The following is a 12781-nucleotide window of genomic DNA, read 5'->3' as shown; positions in this document are numbered from 1 at the left end:
TATCTAAGAATCTCAAAGATTCTCATGTTGGAGAAAGATAAATAAAACCATGCTTAAGCATATTATAGCCAAACTGTTGAAAACTAATGCTAAAGAAAAAAAAAATCTCCAAAGTGTCAAGAGACAAGAAAGGGCAGCCTAGGACCAGGCACAGTGACATATGACTGTGATTCCAGCTACATGGGAACACAGGACCAGCATTAGGTGTCTGCTGAGAGATGCATCCTCCAAAGGGAAGAACACTGTGCTTCACATAATGGAGAGTGGAGGAGCTAGAGGGAATGCACTCCCTCCTCATGAGGAACCCTCATGATTTCAATACCCCTTAAAGGCTCTACCTCTCAATACTATCACATTGGTCATTAAGTTTCAACATGTGAATTTGGAAGGGGATACATTTTTAAACCATATTAGTAAGAACACTGTAAGATTTAGGAACAACACCATGAATCAAATGAACCTAAGTGCATGTACAGAACACCACAACCTTTGCAGAATACACACACTCTTTGAGAGCACATGGAACATTCCCAAAGACAGACCACACACTGGGCTATAAAACAAGTCTCCATAAATTTCAGGTAAAGCATACAGAGTATGGACTATGGTTTGGCTAAGGGCCTTCCAAAGGTTCAAATGTTAAAGGCTTTGTCCCCAAGGGTGGCAGCATTGGGAGGTGGTGAAACTTTTGGGAGGTAGGACCTATTGGAAAGTCCTTAATGCACTTTAAGGAGATTGTGAGACCCTGGCCCATTCTTTCTTCCCTTTTGCTGCTTGGTTGATGGGTAAGTGGTTTTCACAGCCACATGCTCCTACCCTGAGTACTGCCTCGTTAGAGGCCCCAAATAACAGGCTCACCTGATTGGGAATTGGAGCATCCAAAATCATGAATTAAAATAAACCTTTGCTTCTTATGAGTAATTTACCTCAAGTATTTCACTACACTGACAGCTGACTAATACAGTATATTACCTAAACATAATGAAATCAAATCAGAAACTAATAATAGTAAGATACCAATAAAATCCTCAAATATATATGTAATGAAGTCAAAGGGGAAAATGTGCCCCTTAGAATCAATTAAACATAATAAATATAACCTCATTTGCCCTGTCTGGAAAAAAAAATTTAAATTCTTGCCCTATCATGTTCACTATAACCAAGGGGGACAGGGATTTTCTGAGTGAAGTGATTAGAATGCATTCCAAGTGTTCCATAAGAAACAAATCTTTGCCTATGGTTGTGTTCTTAATCACAGCTAACATTCATAGGATCAAAAAGATGTTTTGGACACATTTTAATTACTGTGTCATTTATATCAAATGGCAGATTCCATTCTAAGTGAAATTCATTTTTATAAATGTTATAGTAGGACAACCTGCTGAGAATAAATTGTACAGCTATAGAAGCTCTATGGATTATAATAAATTGGGTAAAAACCTGTGTTATCACTTAAGTAACTCTTGATACAATCCTGCTTTCCATTTCCTCTAAAAAACCAATTCAATGCATCTACTTATGATTTGAAGCCTTTCATTCAGGTGTCACTAAAAAAAGGTTTGATATACTGGACTTTGTTCTGACCTTTTGCTTCTGCATTTCTAATGTTACAGGTTTTCTCCTTCCCTAAAAAAAACAGTACAGCAATTTAATTTTGATATCTGGCCTTTGCATGGAGTACCATTTTTAAGTATTTACATTATCAGATTAAGGTAGAAGCAGACTTCATGGATTATGAGTTAAGAGACTAGTATTCTTTTGTTCAACTATAAAGAAACAAATCCTGTTCTCTTGACTCTGAACATGATTTATTTTGGATTTTCATCTTATTAACCCTCAAAAACCTACAAAAATATATCCTTTGTGTTTTAGTAGTGCTAGAGATGGAACCCAGAGCCTTACACAAGCTAGACCATGCTCTGCCACAGAGCCATATTCCCCAACCCCTTGTCCTTTGTTTTAAAAGAAAATGATTCATCATGTGAACCAGCAATGTTTGGTTCTATGTCTATGGCTACCATGGGCCTGGAGGGAGAAAAGGCTCCCTTGAGGGAACAATCACAGCCCGTGCTCCTATTCTGAATACTGAGTACAGCAAAGACCTTCCAGTTACACATATAAAAATGTAATGATTTGCATGCATCAAAATCAGGCCTTATGCAGGGAGCTCTCAGTCCTTAGATCCAGTTATGAGGTCCTTTCCACACCCACCACGGACTGATATAAATAAACCCTTTAGGAAGAGATGAACTACACTGTCTTATATCTGAGAGTCAGATGTGCATCCTTATTTCTTCCAAGTCTCTTTGTCAGTGACCCTGAAAACTTAGCAATGAAGATAATTTTAGTCTTAAATCCATAAATGATAAATTAATGTGAAATGTGATTTGTTCTATATACATTTTTTTTTTAACTAATGTCTTAGGCAAAAAACAAAAACAGAAACAAAAAAACAACATTCTGTTTGATGAGGAATATCTGAACTGACCGTAGGGTCTTTATCCATAGCAGAATTCTTATTTGTGTGAAGCTCATTATTGGCAGTTCAGAGTTATTAATTCACTCAGTGAACTCTTGATAGTCTTATGAGTCATGGAAGTAATGTACACGTAATCCAAGAGTCATTCATGGAACCTTTCAGATGAGCGGAGGGTGCGGTCCTGACTAAGAAGGGGCAGTAGGGGGCTTTTGAGGCGTGGCCATGTTCTACTTCTTGACCACCACCTAGGTTAAGCGTCTCAGAGTGAGACAAACCATTAAAGGTGCACCATTGCGATCTGTGCACTTTTCAGTTAGGCGATTCCTCAACTTCAAAAAAGGACTACTACAAAAGAAAAATTTAAAAACAAGAAGCATTACATGACCTAAGCTCCCTGATGGTCTAAATTTCTGTCCTGCTAAACACTGTGTTCCCTGTACTCAGAACTGTGCCTGGCACATAAAAATACCTTGACATACACTCAAATGAATTACTGCTGAAAAACTAAAATCCTACTTATGTTAATTTCTTGATTTAATCATTTTATACACACACACACAGATGCATAAAACATCCTCTTGTACAATAAATATATGTAATTTTTATTTTTCAACTGTACTGTGATAAAGCTGGAGAAAATAGTAAAAAAAATTTCTACTACATAAGGATGGGAACACATAAATAATCAAAGGTTCCCTTACTCTACACCTCTTCATACTGCCAATCTTGCTTTTCAGAGATACTAGCTTTTTAACACTCATAATTTTCTGTGTTTGGTTTATCTGATGGATCTATTCACATATCCAATAATTTTATATCTTTTCTCTTGACTTATCAATTGTAGACATTCCTTCTATGACAGATGAGGAGTCAGCTCAGACTACTATCACTTTCCCTTTTTCCTCCTCCAAATAAAGTTATAATTAATGAGACCTAGCATTGATCCGGAGTTTAATATTTAATTTTATATTCAATTTCAGTCTTAAGTTTGCCATGACTTTCTTTAGAGAAATATAAATAAGAGAATAGTTAATAATAAAATATCTGGATGTCGGGAAAAAACTAGATTGGGACCAAAGATTATAATTATTATCCACAAAATAGACCATTGATCATATCTTTATATTGATAATGAAGAATGGACTTTGCAACTACTCATGAATTTTTCTTAAGTCAATCTATCTCAATTACAGCAAGAAAATTTGAAGTCTTCCAACTAATGCAATTACATCAAAGAAACAAATTATTTTAAAGGTAGATGCCCATTTAATCTATCCCTCTCATTTTTTTTTTCACAGAGAAGTTAACCACTTGCCCAGAGCCACAGAGCTTAATTAGTGGCATCGTTTCCCAATATTTTATTCAGTTACTGAATAAGTAAATAAGATAAACCCTGCCCTGAAGATGTTTCGTTTTTTGGAACAAATAACAGACTGGGACAGTGCAATTCCTGATGCGGAGGTCAGGGAGAGTGAAGAAGGATGGCAGAGGTGGTGATGCTTGACCAGATCTGAAGGTTGCGGTCAGCAGGAGGGCTGGGGAGAGAAGTTCTCATTCGGGGCGGGCGTAAGCAAAAGCATCCAAAGTGAACAAACAGAAGGAGGATAAGGACATGACAGCTGTTAGAGAGGACTTGGGGATAGGTGAGGAGTAGGGGTGGGAGGTGAGGTATGCAGGAATCCACTTGTAAGGACAACTGAGATGCACTTCAGAAATTAAAGACAATGACCTGGTCAGATTTATACGTTAGAAAGCTCACCCTTACACAGGAAAGAAAGATGCACCAGGAAGCAGGAGATGATGCATCAGAGGACATGGCAGAAATAGGAAGAGAGGGATGCTGGAGTTGAGAAGGCTGACTTGATAGAACTTGACAGACTGAAGGAGTGTATAAAGAAGGGCTCTGAGACTGCTAGCTTGGGAAACCCACTGCAGGGCCCACAGTGGGCTACCAACTGCATTCTCTAATGTGCTGGGGGTAACAATGCTGGCGATAAATTTAACATTGCATGTTGATGAGGACATCCTCATGAACATACCTAAGTGCCTTACCATCAGATCCTTTTCTAGACTTGCCTGGAATGGCTGGACTTCTCCAGTTTAACAGATATTTAGTAAATACAGAACAATCACCTAAAAAAAACCTCACCTCTCTGTCTCAACAAGGGATTAGACTACCTCTCCAAACAACTTGGACTAACTACTCCTATTTAGTTATTACAGTAGACTTTCTAAAAGAAACAGAATACTTTCCCCACCCATCGTAAAAAAGAACCATAATTGCAGGGTAAATGACTGATAATGTAATGTTCTAAAATAATCAGGAAATATTTAAAAGGTTCTGTGTGCTTGTTAAATTTAGTTAAATGTCTTAAATGGGAAATTGGGTAAACTCATGGAGAGAAACCATAAAGACATGTCAAATGAATGCTATAATATGGCACGAGAGCAAGGAAATACATTTAACTGAGGCCAGATACCATGTTTTTGAAATTAATTTCCCAGGTGAACTGATGTTTACTCAATCATAAGAGACTTCTAACATGCTCTTGGAGTACAGGGAGAGTGTCCATGGTTTTCAATTTATCTAAAATAGGATATTATGCCATGGAATGCCTGCAAAATGGTAATATTGATGGGCAACCTCTCTGTTCTTTTCACTCTAACCTCCTCCTTTAACCATGCAATATGTAAATGATCCTTTTCTCCGGAATTCTGATTTATTTATTTATTTATTTATTTTGGTGCCGGAGTTTGAGCCTAAGGCCTCTTTAACATCAAGCCACATCCTGACCCTTCTTATTTTTTGAGAAAGGGTCTCCAGAAATTGCTTAGGGCCTTGCTAAACTGCTGAAGCTGGTTTTGAATCTGCAATTCTCCTGCCTCAGCTTCTCAAATCACTGGGATTACAGGTGTGCACCACCACACCCGCCTTCTGATTCATTTTCTAGATTATTTTCTCTTCACATTCAAGACTTAATTTTGTATATGCTCTCCTCTTAATCCTTTATCTATTCTTTTATTATCCTTTGTTTTGACCAAATCCATCAAGTCTCTTGGTTTAATAACACACACACACACCTAAGCAGACATATTATTATATATCTTAATGTGTATTCGCAGCCTAAGAAATGCATGAATTAAATGAATAGGGTACAAAACTGCTATATTTTTGTTTCATTTTAATCTGTCTCCTCCCAGGCTTTCTGGTTGGTTTGAAATTAGCAATTTGTGCGCAGTTAAAAAAAAATATTTTCCAATTCCTAGATTTTAATTCAGTTTTCAGTTTTGACTTTATGTAAATCGACGGTTTTATATAATCCCTTAAAGTATCTTCCTGAATATCTAATAAAGCAAAATTAAATTTGAGTTACTTTTATTCTTAACCTTCTTCATGTTTCTTCCTTTCTACTTCAAATTTCTTCCAATTCTTCCAACCTTATACATCATCTTGATTTTAATTTTCTAAGCCATAAAAGTGCTTGTCTTGCATTACACTACAACTGTAAATTGTAAAGGATTCTTCTCCTTTACCCTCAATACCATGCAAGGGATTAGACTACCTCTCCAAACAACTTGGACTAACTACCCCTATTTAGTTATTATAGTAGACTTTCTAAAAGAAAAAGACAATGGATCTTATAAATCAAGTCTTAATGGCCAAACACCAATTTTGTAGGATTAACCCTACAAAATAAACCTATCCCTAAGAATTAGTAGACAAAGAAGTTCTTCAAATAGCTATAAAACGTGTTAGGAATTTATGTTAAGACATCCAAAATTAGTCATTTTTTTCATTCTTAAAATTCTCATCTTGGAGGGCATGTTTTCTAAGATAATTAAGTAATTTATTTTCACTATTTAAATTATTTGCAGGCTTGGGAAGAGAACCAGAAAATATATAGACTGATTAGGGAGTCTGCCATCACTTTAATTTTTCTTCTTTGCATGCTTGATATATGTTAGAATCAATATTTGGGGAAAATGAGGGATGAGTACGCTCTGACATTGAAATACGGTTTGTCTAGTTCAAACCACATGACACATAATAAAAATAATACTTTTTGAAATGGCTGCTATTTTAACAAATAAAATGCATCAAAACAATAAAAACTTATTTTTAATGTTCCAATATTTTCTCTAGAAATGTACTTAATTTATGCAGGTCTTGTTCTTTCTTTAGTTCAAGTTAGCAAAAAGTAAATCTATCCTAGAAACTTCAGTGAGCCTCATTTATCAAAATATTCCCATCAAAAAAAAGTTCAATGGCTTTATTAAGTCTACCATGAAATGTATGAATTGTCCATACACTTTTGAATAGCACTGTAAAGATTATGACAGAGTTATAGATTTGTTTGCTTTGTTTATGCCCAGAAGCTGAATTGATCATGTAATGGAACATAGAAAAATTTATCATTCTCTGATAGCCATCCCATGGGGAAGTAAAAGCAAGTGCTTGGATTATTTTATTACTCTAAGTAACAAACAATGCAGCTATTCAAGTTCAGAGTACTTTTCAGTAATGACAGGTTAACAATGTACTGGTTATATATGTAGACATTTAATTTGTTTGTTGGCAACAAAAAAGATTTAATATACACATATGTATACACTGATTTTTATAACTGATTTTAAAAACTTGAATGTGTTTGTGAGAGATGCAAAGAGAGGTCAGGGTCAGAACAAGAATTAGGTGGGCAGGAAAGCTCAGTGAGCAGTGTTCAATGGCTCTGTCTTCCTCAAAGATTGTCTTAGGGCTCTCCCAGAGCACAACACAAGGATGGGAGTGTTGTCATTTTGTTCTTTTTTCGTCTGAATGGTATATTTCGTTTATAAATTGTGTCCACAAAGAATAAATGGTCAGATACAGGGTTTCAAGCTCAATTTTTTGAAAAAATTTCAACTGAGAAATAATGTACAAACCTCACCATGAAGAGGCCTGGATTTTATAGTGTTGCAAAACCATTAAGCTATGAAAGTGGAAAGTACTGTAAACCCTGCTAACTGCCCATTTGTTTCTAAGGTTTCCCATCTAGAAATTCTAAAAGTCGCAGATTTATGGGTGGCAAATATTTAATTCTGGAGGTCATAACACATTTTGTTTGTATTTTTTGGTCAATGAATTTACCTAAGTATTAATAATCCTTAGATTAGAAAGCAGTATTTACAGTATTGTTTCCTTTTTTGGAGATGCTCATATTGAAACTGCATTTTCAATGGAGTTTAGAGAAATTCTAACTTTGCCAAAAAGTAACATTTTTTTCTCTTGTACATGCACCATTTATCATTTCAATTACTTTACTGCCTTGCTTGACAAGTGCCTCTAAAACTTTGAAACTACAAAACCCTTTCCAGTTCATAAACTTCTATTTAAAAATGAAATGCTTCCTTTTGGGAAGACACTGGGTACTTTTAAATAATTTACTTGTCTTACTAATCTTCAAGTACACTTTAGATAATATAATATCTAGGAGGCAATAACTATGTTTTGGCTTCTTTCTTACCAGAAGGCAAGAAAACTGTAATTTTTTTTCCATACGCAAAAGGATGCCCATTTTAAAAAGTGAAATAAAAATAACTTAAATGCATTAATTCATTCAACAATTATTGCTCACTATGCGCCAATAAGCACAATGCTAAGTATTTCTTTTCAATCTAAATTAGATATTGCTTCTTTTTAGCTAGAACTATAGAATTTGATTTTTCAAATAGCTCTTTGTTTTTCTTTTTAAAATAATTTAGGTTCTTCAAACGAATAAGTCATCCAGAATATTTACATTCTTCTTTAAAGTTTAATACTTTTTCACAGTTTCAAGAAATAGCATCTACAGATAGTTTAAAACTGCTGATATGTGTTGACAGCATGGATCAGAATAAGACCCTAGTGATAAGGTTTTTGGTCTAAAGGTGAAAGAGAAATGAAAAATAATAAGCCAATTTATAATGGATAATTAAAACACAAATATCACTATTTCAATTTCAAAAACAGGCAATGAATTAAGGCAGATGAGACTTGTATTACTGATAAATCTGCACTTGTTACTATATAAGACATAAGGACTAAAAAATAATGGATTTCTTTTTAAAATTTAAAATACAATACAACAGTTATGATTAATTCTCTAACTTAAACTAGTATTTTCATCCATATTCTCTACTCTGATGGTTTCTACAATCTTTAACAAATTACATCTTATATTCTTTTTGCATAAAACTATTAGGCTTTAAATTCTTTGTGGTAAAACAATACAAATTTGTTTCACAATTTATTTTCTAAGCAATTGGTTGATCTTCAAGGCCAGGTCTACCTAAAATATAGTTTATTAATTCGCACCAGGGACACCCTCTAAAACAGCAGAGACCAAAGATATGAAGCAATTTCATCCTTATGAACATATTACTAATTTCTCCTTTTTCTCTCTTTATTTAAAAGGCATTGTACACTCATTTAAGAAACAGTACAAAGACAAAAGACATGTTTATGTTGCCTTAACTATTAAGTCTGTGAAAATATCACTCTTATACACACACACCCAAACATACACACATACACACGCATATTCAAGGACCAAACTCACTTGCAGGACTGTGCCACAACATCCAAACATTCCTGAAGCTGAATAAGTGCCTCCAGTTGTTTAAAACCTCAAATCTCCTAATATAAATGCTCCTAATGATTTACCTGCTTACCTCTATAGAAACGCCACAATTAGGCTGAGCACTTACAAGAGATGCACAGCACAAATCATAATTAATTCCCAGAAAACAGGATAAATTGTTCCAAGTGGTTTACTGGTTACCAAAAGACATTTGTCAATTAACCCTGATCAGAAATAAATGTAAATGCAGAAGCAGACATCTACCTTGAAGTGTACTGAAATTCTATTCTTTTTTTTTCCTCCTGCTTCTTCTAACATGACCTTATGTAATTCATAGTATAAACAGAAAATCAATAAGCCAACCAAACAACACAATCTTCCCACTAAAAATACAACAACTTAGTGAGACATTTTGCATAGCCATGGATTCATATACATCCATTCCTGCTCCAGGCACTCCTGTATTGTCTGTAAACTAGAAGCGTATAATGTGAGTATTTACTCTATTTGTGACCTATCTGCATTCCAGGTATACTTCCTATTGCAGGCATCTCTAGGCTCAGAATAAAAGATCTACTAATAAATTCTGAAGACAAAAAATATAATATTTTGAATACTTTATAAAAAATGCAAATGGCAGAGCTGCAGTACATAGCTCCAAACACTGCAAAGCAATAACAACCATAACAAAAAAATTCTCATAGCAACTCAATATAATTATTTTAACATAGTGTTTAAAAATGTTAACTACTTTTCTTACTTTGCCTGAGTTCAAATTAATTGAAGTTTATGAAGTAACCACTTCCCCTAGAAGCCAGAACTTTCACCTCTGCTGAACAGGGGAATACCTCTCTCATAAATTAGGTAAAAGTATGGGCTTGCTGATTGAATGGTAGCCCAAGATCCATGCTGCTGCCAATTCATTATCTAGACCTCCTACCTACCACAATAAGCAATCCCTGAAAGTCAAGGTAGTAACTTACTTAATTAGTTTTTTGGAACTCTAAAAGGGTAATAAAAACAGCCTGCACAAACTTTGGTTTCTCAAACTGTTCAATGTGTTTCAAGAAACAATGACAAGAAAAATGTAAAGAATATGATTACTAAATCTAAAATTCTGCCTAGTTCAGACAAATTGAGCTTTAACCAAATGCAACTCAGTCATCAAAGATGATCTTGTTTAAGAGGTACAAGTAAAAAAGGAAGTGCAAAGATCAAAGCAGTATTTACAAAGGAGAATGACTACCTCTGTACGTATACTCCAGTATTTACTAAGTTTGAAAAACAGGGGCATTTATTCAGCTCAAATGATTGCCAACTGCAGAACATAAGATAAAACTGAAAATTCAAATTAAGGATAACAGGTTGTCAAATTGCCACCAACCTTCAATAGGAAGACACTATTTTGCTTAAAAAGTCTTTCAAACAGTTTAGAAGTGGTTTGCCTCTCCCAGCAAATAGTATTTTAGTTCCAGCATTAAATCTCTATATGAGTCCTCCTTCATGTTCAGGTTTGTTTAGTAGTCTGCAACCTAGGAAAACATTTTATCTAAACAAGTGAGGGAGAACATTTAGGAATTTGGGGTATATGAATATGGATGAACAGTTTCAACAGATTTCATGTTTCCATTCATTATATATGTTCTTTTTATTTTAGCACTTCAAAATTAAATGATAAATGTAAAATGCTATAGGAAACAAAGCTCTGTATTTCCTGTCTTTCCAAGTTTATAAGCTCAAAAAAGTACTTTAAGTTTACATAAGTTTTTAAGGCATCAAACATTAAAATAATTCATCTCTAGAAAGCACAAATTTAAAATCAGAAAAACAACTTACTTACATTAAAGGCGTTATTTTAATCAAGTTTCCCCTATAAAGTTTCAATAAATATGATTACACAAGAATATTCAGTTGAGGAATTCTGTTAGAAAACTAATTGAGCATCTTGATCCCAAGTTTTAGTATTTACTAAAGAACATCAGTTAGTACAAGAGTCTGTTGATAACACAGCTTTTAAATGTTTTAGTAATATCACAGCCATTACTCAGTTATGAGCTTTATAACAAAAATCTAAGAGATAAATATGGTTATTTCATAAGGAGCAAAGTTAAGCTCTACTTAACAAAGTCCATAAAAATGTCTTAAATCTTGATGACTGAATCCTGTGTCATTAAGTCCCATTTAAGGTACAGAATAGACCAATAAACCAGGGCCAACATCTCCATCGGTGTCTATTTTAAAATACCACTAGAAAACCTGTTTAGGATAGGCTTTGTTTATATCATTATTTTTCAGAGGTCATGCACAATGTAGGGTGCCACTGTCCAAGGGTTTTACATAATCAAGTATCTAAACAGTGCTTTAAGGAGGTAATTTCTTTTCTTTCTCAAATGCCAGACTTTGAAGGGTAAGTATCAAGTCCTTATTTTTTGAAAATCATCATGCAGGTCCTCTAGCAGGTGAATACTTTATGCCGCATGTTTGCGTGTGTGCGTGTGTGTAAGAGGGAGAGAGAAGTAGGGGGGCTTCTTTTAGAAGTAGGAAAGGAAGGAATAGGATCTCCTGTTCAATTTTGGGGAGCTGGGAAGGGCTTTCCTAGCCAAGAGGACTGACAAGCACTTCTGCTTTCATTTCATGGAACGCCCTTAGGTGAAATCTGGCTCTGCACTGCACCAACCACCTTCCCCTCTCTCCTCCGCACCGCAGCGCACCTCAGCCTTCTCGCCACCCCGCAGCAAGAGCTGGAGGTGGGGATTTAAAAAAAAAAAAAAGTTTGCAAGAGGTGCCCTCCGGCTCTTGTTCCCGCCGGTGGAGACCTAAACAGAAATGCCGGCCCGCGAGGCCGCGGCCCTTCGGCCGACCAACCCCTACAAAGTCCGGATGTGCCTTTTCCCCCTTGTCGCCAAACCCATGTGTCTCTGAACTACTGTCAACCTTGTCCCACGGTCTAGCCCAGAGGTTAGCGCTGGAATGAGGAAGTCCAAGTGCTGCTGGAGGGGGCGCGGGGAGGGTGGGCAGCGGGACTCGGGCCACACGTCCCCAGAGTTGCCCCCACTTGCCCGAGTTTGGCTTACCCTGGTGGCGGGTCCGCGCTCGGCCTCCCTGCGCCTGTGGACTCCCCTTCCGCGGCGGCGCGGGCCAGCGGGTTGGGGAAGGAAGAGCGGCGGCCAGCCGGAGCCTGAAGAGGCCCGGTGCGGGTCGGGTCCGGTGGGGTCGGGTCTGGAGAACGCGCGCGCGATCTCGCCGGGCCGGGTCGGGCCGGGCCACTCAGCGCCGCGCCATGTCCGCGGCGCGGGCGGAGGGAAGCGCAGGGTGCGCGGTGGCCGGGCGGCGGCGGTGCCGCCTTCCTGGCCGCGGGGTCTCCGGCCTGGGCTGCGCGGGGCTCTCGGAGCCCGGCCGGCGGCGGCGTACAGGCCGAGGGCGGCGGCGGCGGGAGGCCGGACCGACGGGAAGGGCAGGGGAAGCTGTCAGCGCGTCGCCGGGCCGCTCCGGTGGCGAAACCTCCTCTTCCTGCCCCGGCTCGCGGGTGTACTTCTCTCTCTTTCTCTCTCGCTCACTCTCTCACTTCCTGGCTGGAAATTCCCACTGACGTCGAGATAGAAGACAGACAGACGGACACACGCGCGCACGCAGCGGGGGCGGGAGGTGGGGTCGCCGCCGGGGGTGGGGGAAGCCCGCACTTGTGGGGGCGCCTATCGCCCCC

The 12781-nt window shown here is 37.6% G+C and overlaps 1 protein-coding gene across 2 annotated transcripts in view; it reads right to left on the bottom strand.

The window, feature by feature from the left end:
* Nfkb1 (nuclear factor kappa B subunit 1) overlaps window positions 1-12382 on the bottom strand; it is a 117347-nt gene extending 104965 nt beyond the window's left edge. The window contains exon 1 of one of the 2 annotated variants that reach the window (XM_026398133.2): window positions 12153-12382. The gene's annotated coding sequence lies outside the window, so the exon portion shown is untranslated. The remainder of the gene's footprint in view (window positions 1-12152) is intronic. The other variant, XM_026398134.2, reaches the window with a different exon arrangement.
* Between the last annotated feature and the right edge of the window lie 399 nt (window positions 12383-12781).

This window comes from Urocitellus parryii, chromosome 10, assembly GCF_045843805.1.
Source record: "Urocitellus parryii isolate mUroPar1 chromosome 10, mUroPar1.hap1, whole genome shotgun sequence".
NCBI lineage: Eukaryota > Metazoa > Chordata > Mammalia > Rodentia > Sciuridae > Urocitellus > Urocitellus parryii.
The sequence above is the reverse complement of the archived record's forward strand: the minus strand, read 5'-3'. Positions and strand labels throughout refer to the sequence as shown.